Source organism: Camelus ferus, chromosome 9 (genome assembly GCF_009834535.1).
Source record: "Camelus ferus isolate YT-003-E chromosome 9, BCGSAC_Cfer_1.0, whole genome shotgun sequence".
Classification (NCBI taxonomy): domain Eukaryota; kingdom Metazoa; phylum Chordata; class Mammalia; order Artiodactyla; family Camelidae; genus Camelus; species Camelus ferus.
This window is the reverse complement of record NC_045704.1, coordinates 30,509,325-30,537,085: the sequence shown is the minus strand read 5'-3', so window position 1 is coordinate 30,537,085 and position 27,761 is coordinate 30,509,325. Positions and strand designations below refer to the sequence as shown.

Below are 27,761 nucleotides of genomic sequence, written 5' to 3'. Positions count from 1 at the left end.
AACTTTATGTTTTGAGCTCAACAGCCCAAGAGACACCTTACCCACTGTGTCCTCACTTTCTCTGCCCAGATTGCAATCAGGCTGTGTTTAGCATGTTGGGCCTAAGGGCTTTCCTCCAGCAGTATCCACCCCTGTTCAATTTTTACAAGATTATTGTATTTACTCATCTTTTCTGAGTAGAATGCAGCCTCCAGGAGGCACTGAGGCTCAAAAAGGTTAAGAGGATTCAGGGCCGGGGCTGCTACTTCAGGGTCTTTCCGTAGACACATACACCTAAATGCACACACACCTACCTAAACACGCAGCCACTCTTTGCTTTGCATGTAAGTGTGAACATTGTTCTGTGCCTGAGATGGAAAGCCCAGCCGGAGCCCCCTCTGTCCCCTTCCCTCCCAGTTGGCAGGGCTGTGGGCCTGGCCCTGGTAAGGCCTGCCAGTGGCCAGTTGCCCCTGTGTCTGGCGGGCGCGCTGTGGAGTTTCCATGGTGAGCTCTCCTTTGGGGGCCCCGGGGTGGGACTTTCCATCTGGGTGGAAACCTGACCCGCAGGCCCCGGGAAGGAGGAAATGCCTTCCCCAAATGTGGATAGAGAAAGGACAGAGAGGCAGCCAGCCTGGGATTCCAGCCAGAGTCCCCGACTCCTGCAAAGCCACAGAGCCTGGGGCCCCCAAGGGACCTGGGGCCCGGCTGCCTTGGACCCAGCCCTTAGGGAAGGCACAGCGCAGGCGAGGCCACAGTTACACACTGTGGGATCGCTTTGAGGGGTGGCCACCCTGTGACCCTGCGGTTCCGGCCTTGAGTTTGTGCAAGTCTGTGCTTTTGTTTACAGCCTGTTTCTGCAGAGATCAGGGTCTGCTGGTTGGAAAGTGGCTGGTAAGTGGCTGGTCAGGATTTGAACTTGGCTCTTTCTGTCCCCAAGGCCCAGGTGCTTTTGCTCTTCTCCCTTGCATCCCTCAAGCAGACACTTCCATGGGCATTATCTCACTGAATCCTTGAAGTAGCACTTTGACCATAGGTATTATTCTCATTCTTGTTTCCATATGTGGAAATTGAGCCTCAGAGAGGCTAGGGGTCTTGCCCAATGTCACACAGCAAGTTTGTGGCAGAGCTGCATCGCAGCACAGATCACCAAACCCCTCTCCCCAACCTTGCTGACAGCAATCTGCATCCTGCATACTAGCTCATTTAACTTCTCCCAATTTAGATGCACATTTGCCAAGAAAAGAGGGCAATAACTGTTTAAAGAGGGTTGGCAGTTTCAGTCAATAGGGGCTGCCTGGTCAGCCTGAGATGCAGGTGAGAATCTGATGCTCCCTCAGATGCTGGTCTGCATGGCCCCTCATGGTACAGGTGACTGTGACTGGGATTTTAAGATGTGTGTCTTCATGCCTCATGCCCGACATAGGAGCCATCATCCAGCCAGCACCCTCATATGTGTATCCTTAGCCACGGCAGCTGTATCTCAAGGCAGATGGCGTTTTTGCCTCATAGGCTAACTTTAGAGCCTAGCACCCCCCTTTCTCTTCCCCACCCCACCCCCAAGCTAGGACCCCACCCAGGGAGCAGAGATGGGCCCGAGTCTGACCTGCAGGTTTGTGAAGGGACCACTAGGTGAGGGTGGGGCATGGACCAGTGTGCAAGGGCAGCCTGTGTGGAAGGTGCTGAATTGTCTCTGTTGTGGGTGTTATCCTTGGTCCTTCCCCGAGCACCATCCCCAGCCTAGGCCCCCAGGCCTGACCCACTGGGAGATCCTGCCTGGGCTGTGGCAGAGTTTCCCTAAAAGGAGCTTGTCTGGTGTCAGGGGGAGATTGGCCAGTCTGCTTCTCAACAGCTGGCCAGCATCCTCCATCCCTGGTCTGGGGGAGGGAAGGGCGGGTGGGCATCTGGCCTCCTGCTGCTGGGGGAAGGGCCCTTGTCCTCCTGCTCTGCAGCACACTGACCTCCAGGGCTCAGGGCAAGGTCTGGGGATGGCAGATGAAGGGGAAGCTTGGCGAGTCCTGAATGGCAGGAGCACTAGACTGGGAGTCCGGAGCCCCACGCTCTGGGCCCAGCTCTGTGGCTGGCCAGATTCAGGAGCCTGCGGCAGCCTGGGAGGTCACAGTGCCCTGAGGCAGGTGGTCCTGTGGAGGGTCTCACTGGAGCATTTTTCTGGGAGAGTGGATATAGGCAGAGAATTCTGAGTCTTCAGAAACAGTCCCTTACAGAGGTCTCTCCCTTTGTGTCCTGCATCCTCATTCCAACCCCATGCATTTGCTTGGGCTCTGTCCCCCTCTCGCAATGCCCTCTCTCCTCCCCTGCCACCTACCCCAAAGCTGTGTGTCCTTTAAGGCCCAGTGCCATGACTGCCCTCTGTGAGCCCTTTGCACGTGTGTCTCCTGGGGGCCTGCCCTTTCCATGAACTCCCATCCTGCTCTTTGGAGTCTCTGAAGGACCACGTGCTGGCCTGTCCCTTTTCCTTAACTGTTCAGAAGCTCCATCTCCCCGTCACCATGGACGCTTTCTCTCCCTTCAGGCCTCTAATAATCCAGCATGAGGCTCAAGATGTGCTTTATTCACTGATGGACAATTTCACAGAACGTGTATGACCAGGAAGTTCTACTGAATGTCTGAGCACCTTTTCGGTTGCTGCTGGGTGAGCCTCAGTGCTGGTGTTGCAGGACCACTCCTTGATGGCCAGTAATGTCTGTGAGCCTGAGCCACCACTGGCAAAGTCCCGACAGGCTTCATTCTGTCAGTCACAAATGTTATCAAGCACCTACTGAGTGCTGGGCACTGTTGTAGATGGTGAACGGGGCGAACAGGGTTCCTGCTGTGAGCCTAGTGGGGAAGATGATGCCAGCAAAGTAAACCAAGAAATACATAATGTGTTTTCACGGGGCGGGGACCAGCAGGGTAGCCAGGTAGAGAGAGATGGCGGGGCGGTCAGAGAGGCCTCTTCCGAGGAGGGGGCGTTTGAGCAGAGAGGGAGTGAGCCGTGCAGAGGGTTGGGAGCAGGGTTGCAGATGTTCCCCACCGTGGGAATGAGCTGGGCTTTTTGAAGGACAGAAGAAGGAAAGTAACACCACTGTGGCTGGAATAGAGTGAACCAGGGGCAGTGGGGCAAGAGGTGAGGTTAGGGAAATGAGCAGGGAGGCAGGTAGCATCGAGCCATGGTGAGCACTGTGGATTCCATTCTGCGTTGAAGGGGAGTTGGGCCGGAGGTGAGGAGGGACCCCTTCAGCCGCGTGCAGGCAGTAGGGAGGCCGACGGGCGCCCTCATCCAGGTGAGAGGTGGCAGGGCTGGGACCAAAGGCAGGAGGTTGAAGAGCTGGGATTGGGAATTTCTTTTGGAGGTAGGTCCAGCAGCAAAAGCTGGATTGGGTGCTGGGGATGAGGAAAGGAGGGGAAACACGAATGACTGCAAGGCTTCTGGCCGAGCAGCTGGGTGGCTGGAGGGGTCCTTCAGGGTGATGGGAGTCCCGGGAGGAGCCGCTCTAGTGCAGGTGGTGGCCGTGGGCTTAAGACTTGGGTTGTGGCGATAAGTTTGAGATGCTTCTTAGGCGGTGATGGGCATTTGAATGTGCTGTGATCTGGGGGAGGCAGAGGCTGGGGATGTATTCAGGTGGGTCATTGGCATTTAGAGCTGGGATAGATGTACCTACCAGGGGAGTGAGCCCAGACTGAACAGAGGAGTTGAGGTCTGCATCCAGGGAGGCATCAGTATTGAAGGTTGGGATGAGAAGGAGAGACTGAGACGACAGGTGAGTGGTCTGGGAGGTAGGAGGAAACCCAGGAGAGAGCAGGGTCCTCAAAACCCAATGAAGAAAGTTTTTGAGGAAGGACTGAGTCACCAGGCAGGTTCAAAGCTTTCCAAAGTGGGGTCCTATGACCTTGCTGGGACCAGCTCTTCGCAGAGACGTGGTCAAGTTGCTGGAGATTTATGCGAATGGGAAGGAAGACCAGCCTCTCCACTCTCATGCTTGGTGGGAGCCAGAGCTGATAAAGCAGCCTTTGCTCAAAGCCATTCTGGGGCGAGAAGAGATGGGGTTCAGGGGTTAATGAAATGAACTCTCGTCTGCAGACTGGCCCATCTGGGGGTGTCTGCGCCAAGCCCCCCTTCTTGGCTCCCACTCGGGAAACGTACCCGCGGCTAGACCAGGGGTTGTGTCTGGGAGTGGCAGACTGTCCATGGCGGAGTCCAGCTGTGAGCGAGCCCTCAGCGCTGAAATTGCCAGCCTCGCGCAGCTCAAAGCCAGCCCGCGGAAGTGGGCCAGCCGCACCTCCGTACAGGATTAGAGGGATGTGTAATGGATTAAAGATCAAAAATGTTAATTAAGAAATGGTCTTTTCTAATAAGATGCCTTCAAGGGCACAGGCCTGAAAAGGAGGGGATTTCTCATTTTGGCAACACGGTTTCTGTTGTAATGAAATTGGTTCACAGACAGTGGGGAGGACCCGACGTAAGTCTCCTTTTAAAGACATCTCCATCCAAATTAATTAGCAATAAAAAACGGAGGGCTGAGTGTCAGGCTGGCAGGCAAGCATTGTGTGGTGGCTTGGCAGGAAGACTGCATGGACTTCAGAGAATTCTATCTGTATCCTGGTGCAGCTGGAATGTAGTATCTAGGGGCAAATTCCAGGGAGCCTAGTGGGGTCTGTCTCTGGGGTCAAGGGATGAGGCCTGGTTGGATGCTAGGTCTAACTTGATGGGAATTTGCTGTGTGACTTTTAGCTGTCCATGCACCTCTCTGATCATTCCTGAAGCCTCCTCTCTTACCAGTTATGGATGATAATGAGTCCTCTCCTATCTGCCTCCATGGTCTGTTGGATCAAATGATTCTTAGATATGCGTGATTTGAAAACTCTAAACTCTCTATGTGAATCAATGAGATTATTGCTAAGGAATGGTTTGGTCTTTGTGTACCTGATCCAGCCTTAGCCCACTCTGTTCTGCTTTCCCAGGTCACATTTTGTTCACCCATTCATTGGTTGGTAGTGAGTTGGACTGTGAAGTCCCCTAGGTTGTTTGCATGTCTCAGAAAGGCACCATAGCCTCATGGTTAAGAATTGGGCTCTAGAGTTTGCCAGGTCATAAATTTGAATCAAAGCTTTGCCTCCCTACTGGGGACCTTAGATTGTTTGACTTCTATGAGCATTAGTTTCCTCATCTATAAAATGGGAAATGCTAGGCCCCTGTGAGCCTCCATCCTCTGGTCTGGACGCCAGGACAGCGTCACAGTGTTTGGGAAGCGTGCATGGAGTCTGTGCACCTGTGAAGGGCTGTCCACAGGCTTTTGTGTGGGGAGTTCTGTCCCAGGACCTGTGGGCCTCGTGTAGCCAGGGGTGAGGGGAGGCCTGGGGAGGGGTGGGTACATGTCCCCCATGAATTTTTGTCTTATATTAATATCACGACTTTTGCTTTAGGTTTTATTGCATCTGCCTGCTTCTTCTCAGCATTCTACTTTTTTTTCCCCAATGAAATTTTTAAAAATTATGGTAAAATATAAATAACATAAAGTTTACCATCTTAACCATTGTCAAGTGTACAGGTCAGTGGCATTAAGAACGTCCCCATGGTTGTGTAGTCATCACCACCATCCATCTCCAGGATTCTTTCCATCTTACCAAACGGAAACCTTCCCCCCATTAAACACTAACTTCCCATTCCCCACTCCCCCGAGCCCGGGCAGCCACCCTTCGACTTGGGGAATTTGCCTCGTGTGAGTGGAATCAAACAGTATTGTTTCTTTAGTGTCTGGATTATTTCACTTAGGTGTGTCCTCACGGCTCCATCCATGTGGTAGCATGTGTCAAAACTGCCTTCCTTTTTAGGGCTGAATAATAATCTGTTGTTTGTATACACCACTTTTTTTTCATCCATTCCATCTGTCGATGGAGATGTGCTTTGCTTAATTTTTTGGAAAAACTGCCAGATGATTTCACCATTTTACAACACCTTCATCTAAAACTCCGTCTGCTGGCAGACTGAGAAGGAACCTGGAGGGCGTGGACTTTTCTTGTCCCCTCCTGGATAAAGGACATCAGTGGCAAGAGGCTTGTCGGTGTGGCTTTTGGGGTGAGGGAGTGGTGTGGTTCCTCGGGGGAGTGGAGAGCCCTGGCTTCCCACCTGCCACGGTCCCACCACGGGCTCTGGTGACCCAGAGACGCTGTGCCTCCTGCCTTCCCCGTGCCCGGCTTAGGCTGGTTGTCTCAGCACCAGTGGCGCTCGGAGGAGAGAGGGAGCTCTCTGCTCAGTGAAGTTTGGCTGCCACATGCGGTAATGGAAATGCTTTAAACCTCAAACCAGCAGTCGGACAAATGGCAGGACAGAAATAATGGGATGAGCTGCCCTGTGGTCGAATGTCTGCCCTTAGTGACACTGATGGGGTAGAAAAAGGACAGGATTGGACCTGACCTTTAAGAAAGCAAACCTTAAAAGTATCAACACAGCAATGAGGACAAATGCTGGATCTGAGACGTACCGTTTAGTGAAAGAAGCCAGACACGAGAGAGTGGGCTGTGTGCGTCCATTTATGTCTCGTTCAGAGCTGGGCAAAGCGATGTCTGGTGACAGAGGTTGGGACATCTAGGGGCGGGGCTGGGAGGGGGCCTGTGGGGCCTGCGGATACTGGGAGGTTCTGTGAAAACTCGCTACCCAGCTTGCTTAAGATTGGAGCACTTTACTGCATTTTAGTTCAGTCTTAATCAAAAAGGGGCATGAAAAGAAACACAGGAAACAAAACCCCTTCGTTTCGGGGATGTGGAGGTTGTAGGCGCTTTACGTAGCTCACTTCCCCCTGAATTATTAGTGTAATATATTCCCAGACCCACTGTTGGGCTCGGCCCAGCCAGCTTTTCAGACTGACGGCGAAGATGAGAACCACGGATCAACACAGGCTGTTCCCGAGGGTGGCGGGCACAGGGCGACCCGCGTGTCCCTTTGACGTCCATCGTGACAGAGGAGGGGGCAGCGAGCCCTTCACTCTACCCCATCACACTTGGAAAGTAAGGTTCAGGCCTTATGCCAGGGAAATTGCTCTAGAAAGGTATCCAGTTTGCCCATCTTGTCTCCTCCTTCCTGGCCTGGCCTTGGGCGAATTGCTAGGCACCTGTGAGCCTCTGTCCTCTGGTCTGGACGCCAGGACAGCCTCACAGTGTTTGGGAAGCGTGCACGGAGTCTGTGCATCTGTGAAGGGCTGTCCACAGGCTTTTGTGTGGGGAGTTCTGTCCCAGCACCTGTGGGCCTCGTGCAGCCAGGGGTGAGGGGACGTGTGGGGTGGGGGCCACTTCCCATGGGGGGATTTCGACTCACAGATATGTCCCAACACAACTGGCAGTTACACCTGCACTGCACCTGCCAGACGGAGTCTGGGCACTGAAGGCTGTTTCTGGATCTCAGCTCCTTTGCTGAGTCCCTTCTAAATAGGAATTTCTCCCTTCATTCATTCCCTCTTTAAACCGTATTTGAACACTGTGACTGTGCTTCTGGGTGGGGGCTGTGCCATGATGAACACTGTTTGGAACTAGCCAGTTACTGGGAAGAGAGGAGGGAGGGACAGAAGAGGGAGGAGTATCTTTTCAGCACCCAGTGTGTGCCCAGCTGAGCGCCAGGGGTTTCTGTACGCACGTTGCCCATTTAATCCGCACGATAAGCGGGTTATTATCATTCCCACTTTACAAGGGTGGAAACGGGGAGTCAGTTGGGCTAAGTGTTTGCTGCTCAAAGTGTGGTCCACGGACCGGCATCATCTGGCAGCTGATTAGAAATGGAGAATCTCGGGGCCCTCCCCAGACCTGCTGAATCAGACTTGGCCTCTGAACCAGATCAGAGGAGATCTGTGTGCACATTCAAGGCCCATGGCGGCAAAGCGTGAGGAAGCTGAGGACAAACCCAGGTTTGCTTTCCTCTAAAGCACGCCCTCTTTAGTAATGGTAACGCAGTCGGAAGGAAGCTCTTCTCCGTGATAGTACCCAGTGCTGCGCTGAGCACTTTCCACAGTGGCTTATCGCATTTAATTCCCCAGTAGCCCTCTAACTTAGGCACCACTGTCATCGGCTCCCTTTTACTGTTGAGGAAATCAGGACGTGGGGTTCTGGGGGAGATGACTCTTGGTGGAAGCAGCAGATGTGGCAGCTGCTTTGGGAAGATGTTGGTGTGGGTGGGAGACCCTGGACACTTCCCAGGAGGTGCTGCCTGCCTCCCAGTTAGGGAGACTTTCTGGCTTTTCCTTCAACAATCAGCTCTGTGTCCTCTCTTCCAAGAAGTCCTCCTTGATTTCCCCTCACAGTTCACAGCCCCCTCCTGTGCTCCCATCACCCCCTGTTCATTTGCTGCCTTCACCTTCATCCCATGGTCTGGTTTGTGCCTCTCTTTGCTAGATGAGGAGGTCCTTGATGGAAGGACCATGTCTTGGTCATCTTTGTATCCTTTATCCTTAAAACTGTCTTTTTCTTTTTTTCCATTCATTTATTTTATAAGAACGTGTGCTGAGCCCTGGCTTACACACTGATGGTTCCATGGTAAGCAAGTAAGGCAGGTGTGGTTCCTGATTCCTGGAATGTAATAGAGAGGAAAGCCCTTGTGGAAGGGTGGCTTATTCATTCATTCAGCAAACACCAGTTCCTGGGGTTACAGTGTAAGCAAGTCAGAAGTGATCCTGGCCCTTATGAAGCTTATGACCCAGCGGGGCGTCTGTGCAAGAAATATCTCTGTATAGACTCGGTACAGTGAAGAGAACAGGGCTAAGGGGCGGGTTGTCCCTTGGCTCCAGGCCCTGCTGGGGCAGCTTCCCTGAGGCCTGAAGGGGGGGACATGGAGGGGATGTTTGGCCCCCTCAACTCATTCAAAACCAATAGCACTTCTAGAGTTTGGGGAATCTTAATTCCAAACGAGCACAGTGACAGAAAACAGGAAAGTTTGGTATGTGACAAATGTGTATGTGTCTGCAAAAGTGCCATTCCCTGCTTTAAAACAGCTATTACCCAGCAGAGCTTATGCTGGATGGAGAACTTCCAGGAGACATGTGCCGGCGAGTCTGCCTGGTCCCACAGGGTTGCCTGCAGCACCTGGTCTGTAAGCCGACCCTCGGCTGCCTTCACATTACCCTCCGGCCATTTGCTGGCCGTTGGGTTGCATCACCTCCACAGTATAGCAAGCTTTCCTTTTATTATTTTTTCACCTGTTTTATTGTGAGATGAAACAGATGCAGACACCCCACAAAACAAACTTGAACTTAGTGAATTCTTATAAGGTAGGACGTCATTGAAACCACCTCCCAGGGCTAGAGAACTTTGCCAGGCACCCCAGAAGCCCCCTCTGTGTTTTCCATTCCAGCCATAGCCCCCTCCTCCTTCCAGAGGTAACCACTCACCTGATTTATGGCAATCACTTCCTTGCATTTCTTTCAAGTCCTATCACCTAAGCATGCAGCCCTCACCACTAAAATTTAGACTTGGGGTGTCATTCTTTAAGGAGTATGAGGGTAGAGTAAGTTTTGAAAGAATAATTATTTTAAACATCCTTTAAAACAAATCCATGAAGTGGATCCTTCTGATGTTCAGGCTCCTGGATAAACCATTTTCCACTGTTAGCAGATGAAGGTGGAACAAGAACATTCTAGTGCTTACTGCGTAGCAGGTGTCCTCTCAGGGTTTGACAAGTGCCTAGACAAGCCTCTGAGGTTTTGCTGTCATCAAGGGGAGAGGTGATGCAGTACTGAACCAGGGTGATGATGGCTGCAGTGGACCAGCTGGTGACCGGTTCCGAGCGAGGAGTTGTCCCTACTTTTTTCCTTTACTTGTCATTTGTAACATATTTCCCCTTCTGAGCATTTGGGGAAATTAATTTTCGGGCACCTGCCATGGCAGGTAAACCTGAGTTTTGCTGTTGGGGCATCCAGGGTGCGTGTATGTGTGTCTTCGAGACCATTCTTCATCAGAATTGATGGCAAGGGTGTTTCCTGTAAGTCAGGCTCCTCACCACTCTCCCCTAGGGGGGATTCGCGGGCAGGTGGTCACGTGTCTGGCTTGGTTTGAGTTCCCAAGCGTTCCAATAACTTGTGGAACTATGTGGGATTCTAGAAGTTACAGGTGTGAGTTCTGTGGGATTGGGCTATGGTGATTTAAAAATGCCCGGTAATTAAACAGCGTTAACCTCTGGCACGGGCCATGCAGACCTCAGCATGCAGGGGCCCCTCATGTCCTGGAAATTTACTTCAAGCAAGTGGATGACAAAGCCATCCTCTTAACAGGGGCTGGTCTCCCTGTTCACCTTGCAGACATTTGCAGAGCCCCTTCCCTGGTGCAGGGCAGGTGGTGGTGATTATGTGAACACCTTACAAAGGGCTCCTTTTGCTACAAGTTCATGAACTCTCAAGCGAGGGTACGTAGGAGAACATGGGAGATGTTCACGCAGCAGGTCAGTAAGCTGAGTGAGTGGTAAGCATCACAAACCCATGGGATCCTCAGTATGACACTGAAAGGCAAGGAGAATGTGATTTTTGAGATTAGAAATTCTTGGCCTCACTTACTGACACACATTGATGCCAAGTCTGTTTTGTAGTGGCACGGAGCACACAGGGGTGCTGGGTTTGGTCCCTCTCCTCGAAGGGCCATGTGTACCTTGCCCCATGCTGCACGTCTAAGGGGAAGGAGATAACTGCCATTGTACTGTGTGGCAGGTAGTTTAGAAGAAGATCTAAACACCCAAGCACGAGTTTATTGTGTGTTGGTGACACGGAATGAGAATTCTCCCCTGCCTCACTCTGGAGTCTAGAGCTGTGCCGTCTTTCAGCAGGACTTAGGCTTTCAAAACGTCCCACGTGCTTTAGAAAAAAACTCGAGTAATTAAGCAGCTGCATGGATGTGGGTTCTGAAGCCTGTTCATGTTTATGCCCCCCACCCCCATCTCACTAGGGACTTGTTGCCAGAGGTGCTCACAAGTATCCAAACTCAAGACAGGTGTTGTCCCCATGTTCCTAACCTATCCGTGCCCCCTTCCCTCCATAGAGTCCATTGTCCGGCAGTGCCCTGGGAGGTGGTGACTGTCGCAACCACCTCCCTCCCCTGGAGGTGTGCCAGCTGGCTCTGGACAGCCCTTGAGGGATGCTGGAGGGGTGGTCTTGACCAGGTAAGAGCTGGGCTGGATGAGATGGTCTCTGAGGTTTCTTCCAACTTGGAGCTTCCCTGGAGGGAAGGGCAGGGACCTCCTGAGCCAATACCTGGAGGGGAGATGACCCTGAGAGATGGTGGCACCCAGAATGGGCAGTGACTGCGCAGACGCTCCTGGCCTTGGCCACATGTGGGACGGGTGAGGAGCTTGCCTGATTCTGCGTATTTCAGGCAGGGTCTGGCCTCCCGCAAGGCTGTCCTCTAAAGACTTAATTACCATATTGCTTTAATTCTAAGACGTGTATTTTATCATAATCTAACTTTTCTGACATCGGGGGGTACTTTAATGTCCATGTGTATGTCTAATAAAATAACCCCCCCCCCAAAAAAAAACTGTCATGAAATTCGTGAGTGCCATGCATTTGGTGGCCTCTTGGACCCGGGGGGCTGTAGTAACTGGTGGTGGATGCCCTTGCCTGATCTCGCTGCTTCCTGGAAACCAGGTTCTTCTAAGAACCTAGGACTGCCAGGATGTGAACACCTAGCCCCAGCCCTGCGTGCTTCTAGCCCTGACATCCCTGGCCTCTTTTTTGCCCAGACAGAGCTGCACACACACGGACAGAGGCAGCAGTCAGCAACAGGCAGCAAGTCTGTTCAGAAAACCCTGGACGTCTAGTCTCCGCTGTGGGCTCTGCCCAGCTCTCATTTTAAATGCTGCATCTGCTTTTCCTCCCTCCCTCCCTCACCCACGCCTCCAGTGCCTCCCCGTTTGGGTCCTCTGCCCTTATTCCTGCCTCAGCTGGCCACTCCCCGAATTCCTTTCCCATCATCCTCACCTCCTCCGAGGCAGGCCTATTCATGGTTCCACTTCTGATGCACCGAGTGCCTAGACCGGGCCTGGCCGGGGGCTGGCTCTCCTGGAACACTCGTTGGCTGATGAACTGATGTAACTACAGCTCAGAACTGAGAACTTTCAGGCATTTTATTACTGTCAGCATCTGGGCAACACGGCTCGAGGATTAAAGAGTTACAGGAGAGACTGAACTCTAAGAATGGCTAATTATTATTATTTTTTTTATTATTATTATTATTATTAACCAACTGCAATTTACAAAGGGTACGTCGAGGGAAGGAGGCACGAAGAGCACACCCTCTAAAGGAGGGTTAATTAGAAGTCTTCCCAACAGCTAGTGCTTCATCAGCAACAGAACAGCATGTAAATAAATCTAATTTCCCTCCAACTCAACTCGTCACAAGCTTAATTACAGCAGCCACAATGTGTGCATGTGTGTGTTTTTTTCATTAGTGAAAGAGGGTCATTATTAGCTATGTCTGGTAAGAATTATGATGAAGAGCCCGGTTCCACCCTCGATAGGTGTCCTCAGAGAGCAGAGAGGAACTTTCCGTGTGAACTAAAGAGTTTCCAATTAAGGTGGCTTGGAGGAAGCAGAAAGTGGCAACGCAAATTAGAAAAAGATTACAGACTGGGAAAAAGCATGCGCGCGCGCTGGCTTGGGGAAGGGTTCTGGGAACCTCGGTTAATTACTGTTTGGAGGAAGAGTTCCTTCTGGGGGCCAGACCCTCTTTCCCCGTCATTGTCACTTGCCTGGCCCGAAATCTTGGGTCTCCAAGACCCCTCTGGGGTTTCTCTTACATTCTGGCTCCAGAGAGCTGAAAATGAGACTCTCACTTGGGGAGGATGGGGCTTGACCACTTCTCCCCACCTCTTTTAGATGGCTTTTCACACTCCACACCCCACCCCACCGCAGAGAAAAGGGAGGGAGAGCACACTGTCACCGCCAGGAAGACGGCTGCACTGGACCACTGCTGCAGTGAGCGTATTGTTCTAGAAATAAATAGCTGAAAACCCAGAGTCAGAAATTAGTTAACACAAAGGAAGTCGAACCCTACATAGGCTGAGTTCCAATTGTCTGCAGGAAGTGCCCTGCCCAGGGGGCCCTTTGAGGGAGGATTTAAGTCCATTCTGCCTGGCACTCAACTCACAATGTTGGCAAAAAAAAGTTTTTTCTTTCCTTCCGACCCTCGCCCACACCCCCTCCAGCCCTCCCGTAGTGATTACATCTCTCATTAAGCATCATAAGGGGCTGCACTTTGTGGTGCTAATAATAAATCTCTAATTATCCAGAAATTAAGGCAGCTGTCCGAACTTTGAGCACATGTGTCCTGGCCCCACAGACAGTGTCTGTCCTCGGCTGCCCAGTGGTGGCCACAGGGGCTGGCTGTCCCCCGGAACTGAGCAGAGGGCAGATTCAGCAGCTCTTGGAATAGGAGACAGCCTGGAAGCCCCCATCATTTAAGACCTTCCTAGTGTCAGCAGTCCCCAGCATGTTTTCTTCTAGGCTCTGCTTGAATGCCTCCAGGGATGGGAGGCTCATCTCCTTATAAAGCAGCCTGGACCCTTGTGGCAGCCCCAGTCAATCACATTTATGGAGCACTTACTGAATGCCAATAGTTACTTAATTAAGCAAACATTATTGAGAAACTTCTCTAGGCCAAGCATTAACCAGTGACCCTGGAGCTTACGTTGGATTGGGTGGCAGGAGACAATAAACAATAAAAGCAAGAAGGTCCTGAGTGCCAAGGGAACTAAAAGTAGACAGGGTGTGGGGTGAAGGGTACCGTGTCACTGTCCTGTTGGACAAGGAGAAGGTGTGAAACCCAGACTTCTGGCCCTGTCTTTATAAAGCCCGATCAGACCTGTCCCAACCACGCATGCTGACCTTCCCATTCCTTGAGCCCTTCAGGCTCGCTCCAGCCCCAGGGTCTGGAAAACCCTTCCTGCTCTCTCTCTGTGCCTCTTCGTCATGTCACTTAAATGTTCACTCAAATGCCTCGCCCCGCTCCACACCGTCCCCCCATCCCCGGGAGAGGCCCTTTGGACCGCCCTAGCTAAAGTTGCCTCTGCCCATCTTCACTTCCACCCTGCTTTAATTCTCTGCCTTGCATGTATCACCGCCTGAGATTTTATTCTGAGATTCTGATATTTTATTCCCTGTGAGCTAGCAGAGTTTGTCCGTTCTGTTGATGGCTGTGTCCCCAGCCTGAGGACACCGCCTGGTGCACGGCAGGCCCACAGTCATGATTCGCTGAGAGGATGAGGCCACGTGAGGCCCACACTGGCTCTCTCTGTACCTCCTGTCATCCTTCTGACAGCCTCTTGCACAGCTGTTCTCCCATTTTACAGTGCAAGAGACCAAGGTTCAGAGAGATTAAATCATTAGCCTACGGTTGCACAGCTCACGAGCTGTGAAGCAGGGGTGCATCTCCAGCTTGTTGAAGGTAAAGCCCACGCTCTCAGGCCTTGTGGTGGACTGGGGCAGTTCTTCTCCTCCTGGTTGGCTCCGTGGGACCTGGTTCTGTGCCCTGGGATCTCCCAGAACAAGCCTGCTCTTCTGTGGTCTGAGGACAGTTTTCCTGCCTTCCTCCCTGCTCCCCTTTTTACAGGACAGGATGCTTGGAGAGATACCCACAGCTAGATTTTGCTGAAGACGGCGACAATGTCAGAGGTGGGGACGGTTCTGGTGGGGACTCCCAGGCCCTTGAATCTTTCAAGCAGCTGGTGCCGGGACTGGGGCTGGGAAGGCTGGGACCAGCTGTGCAGGCAGGAGCCAGCATTGCAGCTCCTCCTGTGGGGCTGCTGGATGTCCATCAGGCCTGAGCCTGGCAGGGGCGGGGATCGGGGTTGGGCCACTGATGTGGTCCCCCTTGTGTGCAGTTGTTGGCCAGGGTTCATGGAAGCTGGGTGATGCACTAGGCCACCTGTTTCAAATTCCTTTCCTGGGCTAGGTCACTGCTACAGTGGCCCAGATTCTTAGATTCCTGGGCCAGTGAATCTTGGACAGGGTGGGTGATGTTGTCACATGGTGATAGCCCTCTCAGTCCAGCTTTCTTCTCCAGGAGCTCAGTTTGGAGGTGAGCACCCTGATAGGGACTAGGATAGCTTGAGAGGGCAAGACCAGGGGTCCCAAGAGGAGCCTGCCGCTCTTAATTTGCTACCCCCTTGCTGTGGGGTCTTGGTTAAGACCCTTGCCCTTGGAGGCTGGCAGAAGCCTCATCCCTGTCCTACTTGGGTGGCACTTTATCTTTATCTTTTCAAGTCTAAGAGTTAGTTATTGGTTCAAGAGTTCAAAGACTGTGACTCCCATGCCCGCCTAGATGGGCAACTCCCCACCCAGCCGTCTGGTGCAGCTGGACTGTTGAGACTGATCCTGTCATTGGACTGGTAGGCAGGGACGGGGCATGCATGGTCTGACACTTGGAAGACCAGCGTGGTTTTGAGTCTGATTTTATCTTTGATAAATCAGAAGACTTGTCTGGCTGTGGTACTGGTGGGATTTGAACCCAGGTCTGATGGTGCAGCTGGTACCCCGGCCACGGCACTTTGCACAGAGCCAGCACGTTTGAAATGTTTGCAGAAGATTTGACCAAGTTGAATGAAAGTCCAGAGGCTCTCACACAGTCTCTTATTCGTACACAATCGCCTTCAATCTGTCTTCACTCTGTATTTTTCACGTCTGCCTTGACTCAGGGTACTGGCGCTGATTCCCGGCTCCCTCCTGGTCACTGTCTGAGTCAGGATTTGATGGCTGTCCGGGCTGTCCTCTGGCCCAGCACTGCTCTCCCTGCTCTGGCTGTGCAGACACTGGTCCCCTCTCACTGCTGGGAATGCACCCTGTGCTCCGTCCCCTCAGGGTCCTTTGTGCTCGTGCTCCCTTGCCTCAGATCCACGTGTATGGATCGTCTGCTTCCTTCTTGTGCCCCCAGCTCAGCTCATGCCCCCTGCAGAGAGGCCCTGCCTGACACCCGGGTAAAGCTGCCCTCCCCGGCCCCCACCCATCACCTCTTGTATTTCCTTCAAAGTACTGATCACTCGCAGGACTGATTTTGTTTCTCTGTGTGTCTGCCCCTTTTCTCCCTAATGAGGCGGTAGACTCCCTGAGAGGGTCTGCCCGCCTCTGTCCCTGCTGTGTCCTTGGACAGTCCCTGGCACGTCACAGTTCTTGGTAAGTGTTCTGTGAATAAATGGATCCATCTTAAATGCTCCTGTGTCTCCTGGAAAAGAGCGTAGGCCAGCCCTGGGGGCCTCGGGCCTCCTGCCTGTGGCCGGCCACCGGTGCTGTCTTCGGTGATTCAAAGCCGGCAGCTGGCAGAGACGGGAAGCTGTCTCCTAGAGGGGCCTGCTTCCCAGAAACATCAGCTCATTTCCCCCTCCTGGCTTGGCCCCTGGAGGGGGAAATGACTTGGGTCCTGTGCTTAGCTGTTAGTGACGAAACCCAGGAAGCATCCCTGCTTCATGACTAGGAAGGGAAAAACCTTGGCTATTTGGTGGAGAAGTGAGGAAAGGAAGCCGCCAACTGAGAATTCCCAGAGTGGGAATTTCCTAAACTTTCCCTGGGATCAGTGGGTATGAGGAAGAGTCCACTGGGCAGGAGTGTGATGGGAGTGTGCATGCGTGTATACACGCGTGCACACGTGTGAGTGACACCCAGAGACAGGGCCCATACACCACTCTGCAGGGTCATGGGCTGAGAGCATCCTTCCTTTCAAGGTCAGCTGCCCAAGCTTTCCACTGCAAGCCGGTTGTCCTCTGCACAGATGCAGTGGGAAATGGTGTCCAAGAAGGTGTGGAGAGAGGAAGGTTGAGCGCTGGGGAGCGCCGTCCTGCAGACCTGACTCCAGCCATCAGTGCTGGTGCAAGGTCTTTTTTCTTGGGAGTCACCATCAGCTAGTCCAAGGTGGTGACTGAAAATTGTGTTGGAGAATCATAATTATTTCAATTCTATTTTAAAGACACGAGGACGGTTCTCAGGGGCGGGGCTATGGAGGCTTGTTAAATACAGATTTCCAGGCCCCATATTCAGAGAGGGGCTGCTGGTGTGTCATCTACATTTTATCAGGATCCCCCTTCAGGTGATGCCAACCCAGATGGCCCTCTGACCTGCATCTCCTGAAACCCTGCTGTTAACCCAAAGACAGAGTGAAGTTATTTTCATAGCAGAGGATCTTTTTGTAAGATGGAAAAGGCCCACCTCCCCCCAATTCACTACAGAGACCTGTTCGTATTTAACTGGGAACTGTGAGATTTCCCTCTAGGTGAAGCTGTAGAGGCAGACTCTGCAGTCCCGATGTATCAGGCCAGCCTCGCTTTCTCCCCAGAACTGTTTCTGTATTTCTGAGTGTCACGCTCAGCCTATCACACGTGTTGAGCGGAACAAAGTGGAAAAAGGTTACAAGTGGGTGTGCAACTCGGGATCTCACTCTTATAAAGGGATCACTGCATGTGTCCGGAAATGCGAGATCTCGTTCATCAGAGTGGCCACAGCCCAAACCTCTGGGTGTGAGGCTTCAGGTGATTTTTTTATTTTACTATTTTCTTTGTACTTTACTGTGTGACATCAGTTGCTGTTATCTTTGTAATCAGAAAGAACAGTAAAGTCTCATTTTTGTGGGAAAGAAAGATGCTCAGAGTACAGAAACAGGGGGAGGGGGGTATAGCTCAAGTGACAGAGCTCATGCTTAGCATACATGAGGCCCAGGGTTCAATCCCCAGTACCTCCTCTAAGAATAAATAAATAAATAAACCTAATTACCACCCCCCCCCAAAGAAATACAGAAACAGTTCTAGGGAGAAAGCAAGGTGGGACCACTAGCTGGCCTGATACATGCCTGGCATCAGCCCCAAGGTCAGGAATTGTGAATTTCTGTTGGAAATATGGGCAGAGTCCCCAGTTTGGACATTTCTGGGCTGGCCTTGCCCACACCCACCCCGGGGTCCCTGTGCCCTTCTTAGCTGGTGTCTCCCATGGGACCTTGCTCCCTGGGGCCCTGGTGGAACTTGGTGCTACTGGTCACCCTTGTGGGGTGGTATCTTGGTTTGAGAAGGAGGTGACGATCCACCACCTGGACCCCATAGAAACTTGGCGTCCTCCACGTGGGAAGGCTGCAGGCTGTGGCTGTGGCCGTCTTTGCTGTGGCCTAGGCTTCTCCGTTCACCTCTTTCTGCACTGGAGGGGTGAACCCAGAGGAGCCCAGCCCTGGCACCCCAGGGAGCTCCTCCATGCTCAGAAGGAGCACCTGTCTGCTAGACACTGGAATCCCTGCTCCACCATCCTCTCACTGTGTGACCTTGCCCTCTCTGGTCTCCGTTTCCTTATCAGTAATTGAGGCTGGTAAGAGTCCCACCTCATAGGGCAGGAGTCACAGTGGGTGCCCAACAAGATGGCTCCTTCTCCTCCTCTTCCTGTGCAGAAAAGGGTTTTGCTGGAAAGACTTCCAGAAACTGTTTTGGACTCTGACCCTGGCCATATCTCGCCTGTAGCCAGTGATCATCTGACGTTGCCCGGTGTGATTTCTTAGCAACTGGCTCCTTTTGGTCGGCCCAGCCATCAGACGTTCTCCAGCAGGGAGAGTTGGAGTAATTTTTTCCATTCGATGTGCATTCATGAAAGGGGGGCAGGGATGCATTTTAGGCAGAACCTGACTCCTCCTTAAATAAGACTGTTTTCCATTCTCAACCACCCCAAAGGTGGTTTTCCAGACTCAGCTGTGACTCACAATCTCAGCCTGCCCAGGGGAGGGTCAGAAAATTGGTGAGAAGTCAGAGTTGGAGCATTGATTTTTTTTTTTTCCTAAGATGCGAAGGTGGAAAATCTGCATTGGCTTAAAATGACTGGTGTGGTGCAGCAAAGGGGTCCTGTCCAAGAGTCTGCTCTAATGAATGGATGTGCATGACTTTAATTAATCTCAGTCTATGTTCATTCATTCATTCATTCGTTCGTTCATTCACTCAGCACACGGTTATTGTGCACCTACTATGTACCAGGCACTGTTCTAAATGCTGGGGGTTCCACAATGAACAAAACAGACAGAAGTTCCTGCCCTGGTAGAAGCAAGTTCCTGGTATTTTCTCAAGCCAGAAACTCCCCTCCGTCCTCTGTTCTTACCTCTCCACCCCTGTCCCACTGGACGGAGGGGAAGGAGCACAGGGCTGAGGTAGGATCCACAGATGTGAGGACTAGCCCTGGCTCTGCCACTAACTTCCCACATGGCCTGGGAACAATACCTTGAGTCTTAGATTCTGAAGAAGTGTCCTTCCCTGTCCTTTCTCCGGAGGCTTCTCCACCTAAAATTCTCTGCTTCTCTGTGATTCCCCAATTCATTCACCATCTGTCCTTTTAAACATTTCTGTTATTTAAACATTTTTAGTGGCTCACCAATAGTTTTTTTCTATCATAAAATATTTCAGCTACATAAAAGAGAATAATGACCAGCCAAGACATACCCTTAAACATAAGGAACAGAGCACCATTCACCCACTGGAGCTCCCAGTCGCCTTCCTCTCCCTCCCCGCAGGGCCTGGCATTTCTCATTTCCTTGTTTGTCTTTCCTCTTGAAATGCATACAAATGACACATCAATACTATTGGTATACATGTTTCAGACTTCCTATAAATGTTGTCGTATTGTATCATTTTATCATAGTTTATCTTTAGCAAGTTGCTTTTTTTCCTCTCTCTGTTGTGTTTGGAAGAGTAATCCTTGTTGGCACCTGTAGCTCTGTTTTATTGGCTTTAATTGCTGCATGGTATCCACTCCGTGAATGTACCAGTTTATCTATCCATCCTCTGTTCATAGAAATGTAGACGTAATCTGATTTTTTTTTTGTGTGTGGCTCAAACACCCTCAGCCCCCTCTCTCCATTTGTCAGTTCTGCTCACCCCACCATCACTTTAGGTAACTTCTTTCCCAGTGATTCCAGAAAATGTCTCATATTTTTGTCCCAGGAGCCCCACTTGGGTCACATTTCCATCCTTGATTGTTCAGGCCTGGGTCATCGGCCCGTCCTTGGAGCTTGGAGGTAGGGCCAGCCCCAGGTGAGCCTCAGAGAGGGGAAAGGAGAGGGCTGGCCCCATGGAGGACCGGGTGCTGCGGCCGGGGTGGGCCTGCTAACTGTGGGCACTGCCCGGGGTAGCTTGGCCCCATGCTGTTGGGGGACAGATCTCCTTTGCCTTTTGCCCTGAGTTTTCTTAGGAAGCACCTGTCTCTTTACAAACGCCAGTAGGTGAGCAGATTAAAGAAGCCTGTGACGGCGTTTCACGCTGTGATTTATCACAACCTGGGGCAGTGATCTTCGGCGTGTCCTTTTTAGAGATGGGGGAACTGAGGCTTGAGGGGGTCTCAGCAGATTCCTGAGGTGTCTGTGGGACCCACTGACCTGGGGAGATACTCTGCTTTTCTCCCCATGCTTTCTCCCCGCACTCAGAGCCCAGGTGGTTCCTTTAATGGCTCCTAGAGTCAGTCCTGCCATTTTATAGGTGGAGAACCAGGCTCCGAACAGGAGGAGGCTAAGACTGCAGCTTCTTTATTTCTAGTCACTCGTCTAATACCCTCAACACAACACTCACGCAGGATGTTGTTACAGATGGGGAAACTGAGGCTCAGAGTGGGAAGTGACTGGGCTGGCCCAAGGTCTTGCCAAGAGTTGGGGACAAAGCTCAGACAACCATGTAGGCATCTCCTTGGTCCCCTCCAATGCTGCATCCACATGTCTTCATTTCAGGGTACGTCTCTGCCCCAGAGGGAGCTGGCATCACCACTCAGACCCCAGTCGTACCTTCTATGGGGTGAAGAGATAGTCCGCTGAGTCCTTGTGCCCTCAGCTACATCCCCTTGGGCTCCCCACAGAGAGTCCTTTCCTGCCTCTGATGCAAATTCTTGTGCTTTCCTGATAATGTTCTGGGCTCTTCTTAATGCGAGGGGGTTAGCTGCGAGGCATCTCGGCAATTTATAATTCTTGAAAATTCTGTTTGGTGACATGAGTTAGCATTTAACAGACACCCTGCCACCTCTTCTCTCCCTATTGTGACAAGCTCCTGGCAGAATCCTTTTGAGACTCAGGGTAATTGCACCACGCTGGGAACGGGAAGACCACATTGTGCTTGAGTGAGTCTCAAAAAACGTCTCCACAATAGACAGTCAGGTAACACGTTTGCTTGGCTTCAAGGTAATGATTTAAACTTAATTTGACCCTTGATGAGGGAGCCCAAGCTTCTGGTCGGACGCAGACTTTCAGGGTGGGCTTGCCTGCCATGCCTTCAATGGTTACACAAATAATTCCTTCATAATTACAAGTGCCTTTCAGAGGATGTCTGCTGCTGACAGCTAATATAGAATTATTGCCCCTGAATGCATTTCTGTAATTACTTCCCAGAGATCTGTCTTTGTGTTAGAAGACATTTCACACTTTAGTAACATAAGTGTTTTGGGAGAGTACGAGCAATAATTATGAATAGTCTTTCCGTGAAAATAAACCTAAAAAAATTATAAAAGCTAATGCTAAAATTGGTTAGAGTCGGGGAGGAATTTCATTTGAATCTGATTCATGTATATTTATTCCAAGTATAATAACCTTTCCTGTATGGAAACTTTTTTTTTTAAACAAAAGCAGTAATGATACAGAGACCCCTGCTTTCTAATTTTTGAGCAAGACTGAACCGGCAAACTGATTAAAAGTGACAAGTTGCTTGAGACTGAATAAAGAAGTGTAATCGTGGAGCCCTGAGAGGAGACATTTGCGGTAATGGAAAATGAAATGATTCACAGTGTGATCAATAAAAAATTAGCAGCATTTAATAAAAGGTTTCTGCTTCATGTTGACTAAAGAACATCCCGAGCAGTTTGAAATCTGAGTTAAGTGACGGTTTGAGGATGAGCAGGGGGCGGTGATGGGGTGTGGGTGTGCGTGCGCATATAGATCACTAGGATATTGGCCTTCTCCAGGAGGGCCCCCCCCCCCCCGCCCCTGGGGTGGGTCTGGAAGTTTCTTTTGCGCTGCCCACTTGACCTTTGATCTGTGGTTAATCCTCTCCAGGTCTCCGCTCCTCCCAGGCCCCAAGGGATTGGCGGGTGTAGGTCCGTCCCACTCCCCACTTAAATCCATCCCCTCCGGGGATGGCCGCCTTCCTGCTGAGGCCCCTCAACTGTGTTGTCTGGGCCCGTTGGCTTTGTCCTGTCAGCTGCCTTCGCGTCCAGGTTTCTGGAGACTTCTGGAATGTCTCACAGCCCACTTGTGGGAGTCAGCACCCTCCCCGGGGGCTGGAGGGAAGTCAGCAGAAAGCCAGCAGGCCTCAGCAAGAGGATGAGGTTAAGCGACCGGGTCTGAAGGATCCTTGGAGGGGGCGAGGCCCCGCCCTCCCGCGGTGGGGTCCGTGGGAAGCCGAGTGTGCACCCTGGCTTCTCCTCACTCAGCAGCAGCTGCGCGGGGCAACCACTCCATCAGACACACTCCCTGGTCTCTAGGCGCCACTTCAGTGTTCCCCGGGACGCGGCCGCACACCATGCTGTCTCCATGCCCCGGCAGCCTGCTGATTTTTATAGGCTCTACACAGCCTCTCTGCTGTGGCTGGAGGGGGTGGGGCTCCTAGCCTCCCAGGCCCTTCTTGGAGCTGGACTGGAGACCTTGGGCTGGAGGGTCACGGCCCCTGGGTTACAGCAGTAGTCCCTGAGGACCAAGGGCAGGGAGCGCGCTCCACTCCCTGCATCCCTGGGCAGCAGGCAGGAAAGGACCAGGGCTGTGTTCCACTTTCTCAGCTTTCCTTCCCCAGAGGTGTACAGACCCATGGCTGGACCTTTAAATGTAGGGTAGGAAGGGCCCTTTTGGACTGCTTGGTTCACATACATTTACTGAATGGTTGTTGTGTGCCAGGCTCTGTGCTGGGGGCCAGGGTGGGGAGGGAGAGTGGGGGGATGCTGACCCCTCCCCACCTGGAGTCTGCTCACTGGCATGGGGATAACGAGTTGTTCTGCAAAGAGAAGGACCATGACTGCTGTAGTCAGAGCGGGAAGGAGGTGCCCAGTGAGCACAGAGCACATGTGGGGGGCCTAAGGTTTATTGGGCTGAGCCCTGGACGGCGAGGAGGAGTTGACTGGGTGGACTTTTGCCCACTTCCTGCTTTCACATCTGTAAAGCACCGCTCCGTGGGACTCCAGCTCCTGCAGCCGACTGAGTGCGGCTTCCTGTGTGTGGAGGTAACCTTGGGCCTTCCCTTGGCACCGCCAAGAGTCACTAAGGTGCCTTGCTTTAAAAATTGCTGTTCCACGCCCATGCCTTCATTTATAGATGGAGCAACTGAGGCCCAGAGAGGGTGGAACCTGCCGGAATCCCCCAGTGACCTCGGTGTGGCCCCGGGGGCTCTGGGTTCTGTCAGTACTGCTTGTGTCTGCCTTTGACCCTGAGCCCCTCTTGCTCAGCCTGGCCACCTGTCCTGTCTTTGGGGTAAACGTCTCTCCCTGTCCCCCGTTTTTCCCCCCATGGGGCTCCTCTTTCTGCCACGGCCACCAGGGCATGATTTGCACCCCAGCATCCTCTCCTTGAGTTCTGCTCCTAGACTGGGAGCAATTAGGAGCGCTAGGCCATGGTGCTGGCCACAAATTAGCTGGATTTATCGAGCTCCCCACGCTGCCCCGAGTCCTCCCTCCACTGCCTACCTCCGGCCCGCTTCTCCACCTCCTCCTTCCCAGCAGCCGTTGGAGACAAAACATGACAGCAAGGAGAGGGCAGAGTGGTCACAGCCTCAGGAGGTCACGAGGCGGTAACAGCGCACAATTTTCATGGTTCCAGGGTGGCTTTGTCCGACTGTTCTTCATTACTGCATGCGGCGAGATCAGTTTTATTAAGATTGTGAGGCTCAGAGGAGCGACACCGTTAAGGACTGGCTGGAGAAATATATGTATTTTTTCCTTTTTGATGGTGGTGTTTGTGATTGCTTTTTCTCCTCTTCCTGCTCCACTCCTCCCACCTTCCCTCCCTCAAATCTACCATCTTTTCTTTTTGTTCCTTCCTTACCCATCATGTCGGGAGCCGGGTGCAGGGGAAGCGGCCGTCTCTCTCTACCTTTGTGGCTTGCCTCCGGGCAGCACCCCCTGGGAGGGTCGAGCCATGCATTCGTTCAGCAGGTTATTTTCCCATCAAGGGCAAGGTGCTTGTGACCAGCGTCAGCCTCAGCAGGGTAAAGCAGCTGAGCTGTGTTCCTTGGCACAGCTATAGGTACACCTAGAGCAGCAGCTGGCACATTGTAGGTGCTCAGAGAAAGTTTGTTGACTGACTAAAGATGTGGAGGATTTGTGTCTGAGATGGCTCCAGCTTTGGGGGAGCTTACTGCCCACCACGGCCTGGGTGGTGGAGACCTGGGGCGAGGGCACCTACATGACGGCCCCCATAGGGAGCTTCTGTAACCTGAGCACGAGCAGGTAATGCTGTCTTCATTTTCTAGGCAAGGCGACCGAAGCTCAGAAGCGTAAGCAACCAAAGTCACACAGGAGGGAACTGGAACCCAGTCCTAAATCTCCAAAGAAGGGACACTATCATCATTGTATAGCTGAACTCCCTGTCTGGCTCCAGGGGGCCAGGCAGCTCTTGCTGGGCATGCTCCCTGGCAAAGATCCCCTCCCAGCAAAGGCTGCATCCAGCCCTCTAAGGTGTACTGTTTCATACACACCATGTTTCTTAAAATTTGAAATCAACTTTTAAAATCTAGAGATTTCATGTAAAAATATGAATTTCCTTCTTTTCAAAAAAAAAAGCAACTGATGTCTGTACTGGGCCTCACTTTTCTGTATGATGATTATGTAGAGGATTCAAGCAGGAGCCATCTCCTTGGGTGGGTGTACATCCTTACCCCAGGCTCCCCCAGCCCATTCTAATGTTTGTGTAATGGTGAGGGGACTTTGGAGTGGTGAGCTTTGGTCCAGCTCATGATCTGAGTGATGGAGTGAGCTGTCTGAGCCATCTGAGCCTCAGTTTTGCCCTCTGTAAGATGGGTCTAATGTTCCACGGGCCACAGGGTGAAGGATGCAGATGAATTGGAAGTTCTGGTCTGAGGGAAGGGATTGCCATTACACTGCTAATTGTTTTTGCTTCAGGTTCTAGAATTCCTGACAACTAAAGAGACATTCTCTGGAAGGTTCTTGTCATTTTCATGGTCTGCCAGGCCCATGGATGGGGGTGCCCTGGGCCCAGTCTGGCATCGTCAACCAGGATGGAGCATCCCAGCCAGGCTTGTGTGATGCAGCCCAGGTCAGATTCAGTGTCTGACTGACTGTGGCTTTGAAATTCCATCCACAGAGCCATCAGCACTGACGGGGGCAACAGGCACCCCCATGCCAGAGAGCTCTGCAGAAGTTGCTTCCTTATTTAAGAAGCAGAACTTGGACAGCAAATTATGTGTTAAAATATTTGCCTACAGCTCTGCTGCCAAGGGAACCCTTTAGGCTGAGCGTTAAATGTTACCCTGCTGCCTGCACTGCAAATATTTTAAACCTGAAGATAAATAGTGGCTGCCTTGTGGAATTTGGGGCCGGCAGTGGATGCACAAGCAGAGTGTCTAATTGGGGTTGGCAGGCTGCTTGCCCAGCCCCAGTCCAGCCGCTCCCGGCCGCCCTCCCAGCAGCCCAGGCACGCGTGAGAAACTGTTCATGGAGACGTGTCCTTCTCTACAAGCAGGGACCAAACACCGAGCTGAGGGTTAGCCAGGGGTTTGACCCAGTGCCCGGGTTCCGAAAGTGCTTCCTTCCACGCTGGCTCTCGGGAACGTGCTGCTGGTGACACTGTTTGTAGGAAACATTCTGGCTGTTAGGATAGACTGTTTGTTCTCTATTAAAGCAAAATATTGCTGCAGGATAAACACTTTGGAAGTGGTGGACGCCTGCCTGGACTGTGAATTCTGTCGGGAGACCCCTCCCTGCAAAACTACGTACAGGGGGAGAGTACAAGAAAAGTGTAAACCCTTCTACATTGTCTGCCCGGGAGCTGGCAGGGATAGACCCCGGGCAGGGGTCACGCTGTTTCCTGGAGGAGCTGGGCTTGTCACTTACTCAAGGTCATACAACACGGAAGTGGGGAGCTCAGACTCGAGGCCAAGACTTTCCTCTCCTGATCCAGTGGACTTTTTTTTTTGTCTGTATGGACATTTTTGTGCCTTTCAGGGGGCTGTGTTCCCTGATAGTCTCCAACCTCAGGAGCCCATGAGGCCTCCTGCCAGGACCTCTCGTGTGGTGCGACGTCTCCACCTTCCTGTCTGAGTCATGATGCCGCGTGTGTTGTTTGAATGATAACAGAGCAGACAGTAACCATAGCTACTGTTTTCTCAAGTTTCCTTTTGCGCCGGGTATCCGGCTTTGTGTGCACTACCTCATTAAAATAATTTAACTTCATTAAAATTTTCTCAGAGAGGGTAAGTGACTTATCCAAGGTCCCCCAGCTGTTAAGTGATGGCATGTGAATTTGAACCCAGATAGGCTGGCTCCAAAGCCTGCCATTCGTTTCCGTTCTTTCTCTGTCCTCCTTACAGTCCCTGGAACGTAACTCCAACTGTCTGCTGCTTGTGTGTGCCGTTGCTTCATAAGTATCTTTAAAAAAATTATTTTATTATATTTCAAATTTCTTCCCCCTCCTGTAAATGAGGATTGAACCCAGGACCTTGTGCCTGCCGAGCATGTGCTCTGCCACTTAGCTATACCCCCACCCCTGCTTCATAGCCATTTTTATGCAAAAGCAACTTGGTCCCATCAGCCCCACTGGACTCCTCCACACTGGCACTCCTGGTGTCCCCTGTACATGTGGGTTCTCCAGGTCAAGCCCTGGATGCATCTAGAATTCACCGCCTGGTGTTTCTGATTTCTGCGGAGGTGGATGGTGTATCTCCTGTCCAGGTCTGGGTGGGAGAAGAGATGGGGAGACTGTTTTAGGACTCACCGGCTTCCAGGGCTGACTCTCTTGCCTTCCACTCTCACCTGGCACTATTCCTGGCCTTCACTCCCCTCTCTGCCCCTCCCCTGCACCCTGGTCTTGCACTTTTGCTGACGCTGTCCTCTCCCCACCTGCCCCTGCTCCAGCCTCCTCTGGGCTCCTTGAAACCCCGCAGGGCTCCTGGCTTACCCGTATCTGTGTGTAGCTGTGGGCACAATTCTCGCATCGATGGTCATCCGTTCAGGTGAGCCTCACCTCCACCTTGTGAGGCAGGAGAGGTCAGTGCCCATCAGGATCAGGCTCCTTGTTGACATATAAGGAATCAACCTCAGGCGGGAGAAGTGACTTGCTCAGGGTCACTCGTGGGGCAAGGAGGGGTTTCCTGGAGCTAAGACGGGAACACGGGACTGACCCTGGCCCAGGCTGCAGGCACTTACCACCTACCCCTCCCTTTGGGCATCATTTTTTTCACCTGGGCACTCGTTCAGCCACCCCACACTGATTAAACATCTTTTCTGTACCAGGCCTTGTGTGCGCTTTGAGGTCACCAAGAAGAAAGAGTCCAGGGAGCATCCTGTACGTTCTACAAATATGTATATGTTATGCTTGGCACAGAGTAGGCACTCAATCAGTATTTGTGGGATGAAGGAAGGAGAGAATGGATGAATGTCTGTGGTTATTGCTACTAGGGTGTCTCACGCCCCCATTCTCTGTCTTTGTTTTCTCTATCCTGGGTGTGTGGGGGCTACTCCTGGTCTCCTGCCTTCACTGGGCAGGTACTCAGCCCTGGGTCCTCAGGGGCAGGACCCTCAGTGGTCCCTGGTTGGTTCTCAGGGTGCCCAGGGCACTCTGATGGTGGGGTGATCCCCACAGTCTTTTCCAGGAAGGAAAAGAAGTCGCCTTCTTGTTGA

The 27,761-nt window shown here is 52.0% G+C and overlaps 1 protein-coding gene across 2 annotated transcripts in view; it reads left to right on the top strand.

Annotated features, from left to right (window-relative positions):
- Positions 1–27,761, top strand: part of ZNF423 (zinc finger protein 423) — a 314,357-nt gene that overhangs the window by 74,138 nt on the left and 212,458 nt on the right. The window contains exon 2 of one of the 2 annotated variants that reach the window (XM_014558254.2): positions 10,984–11,104. The exons of the other annotated variant lie outside the window; for it this stretch is intronic. The gene's annotated coding sequence lies outside the window, so the exon portion shown is untranslated. The remainder of the gene's footprint in view (positions 1–10,983; positions 11,105–27,761) is intronic. 2 annotated transcript variants of the gene reach the window in all.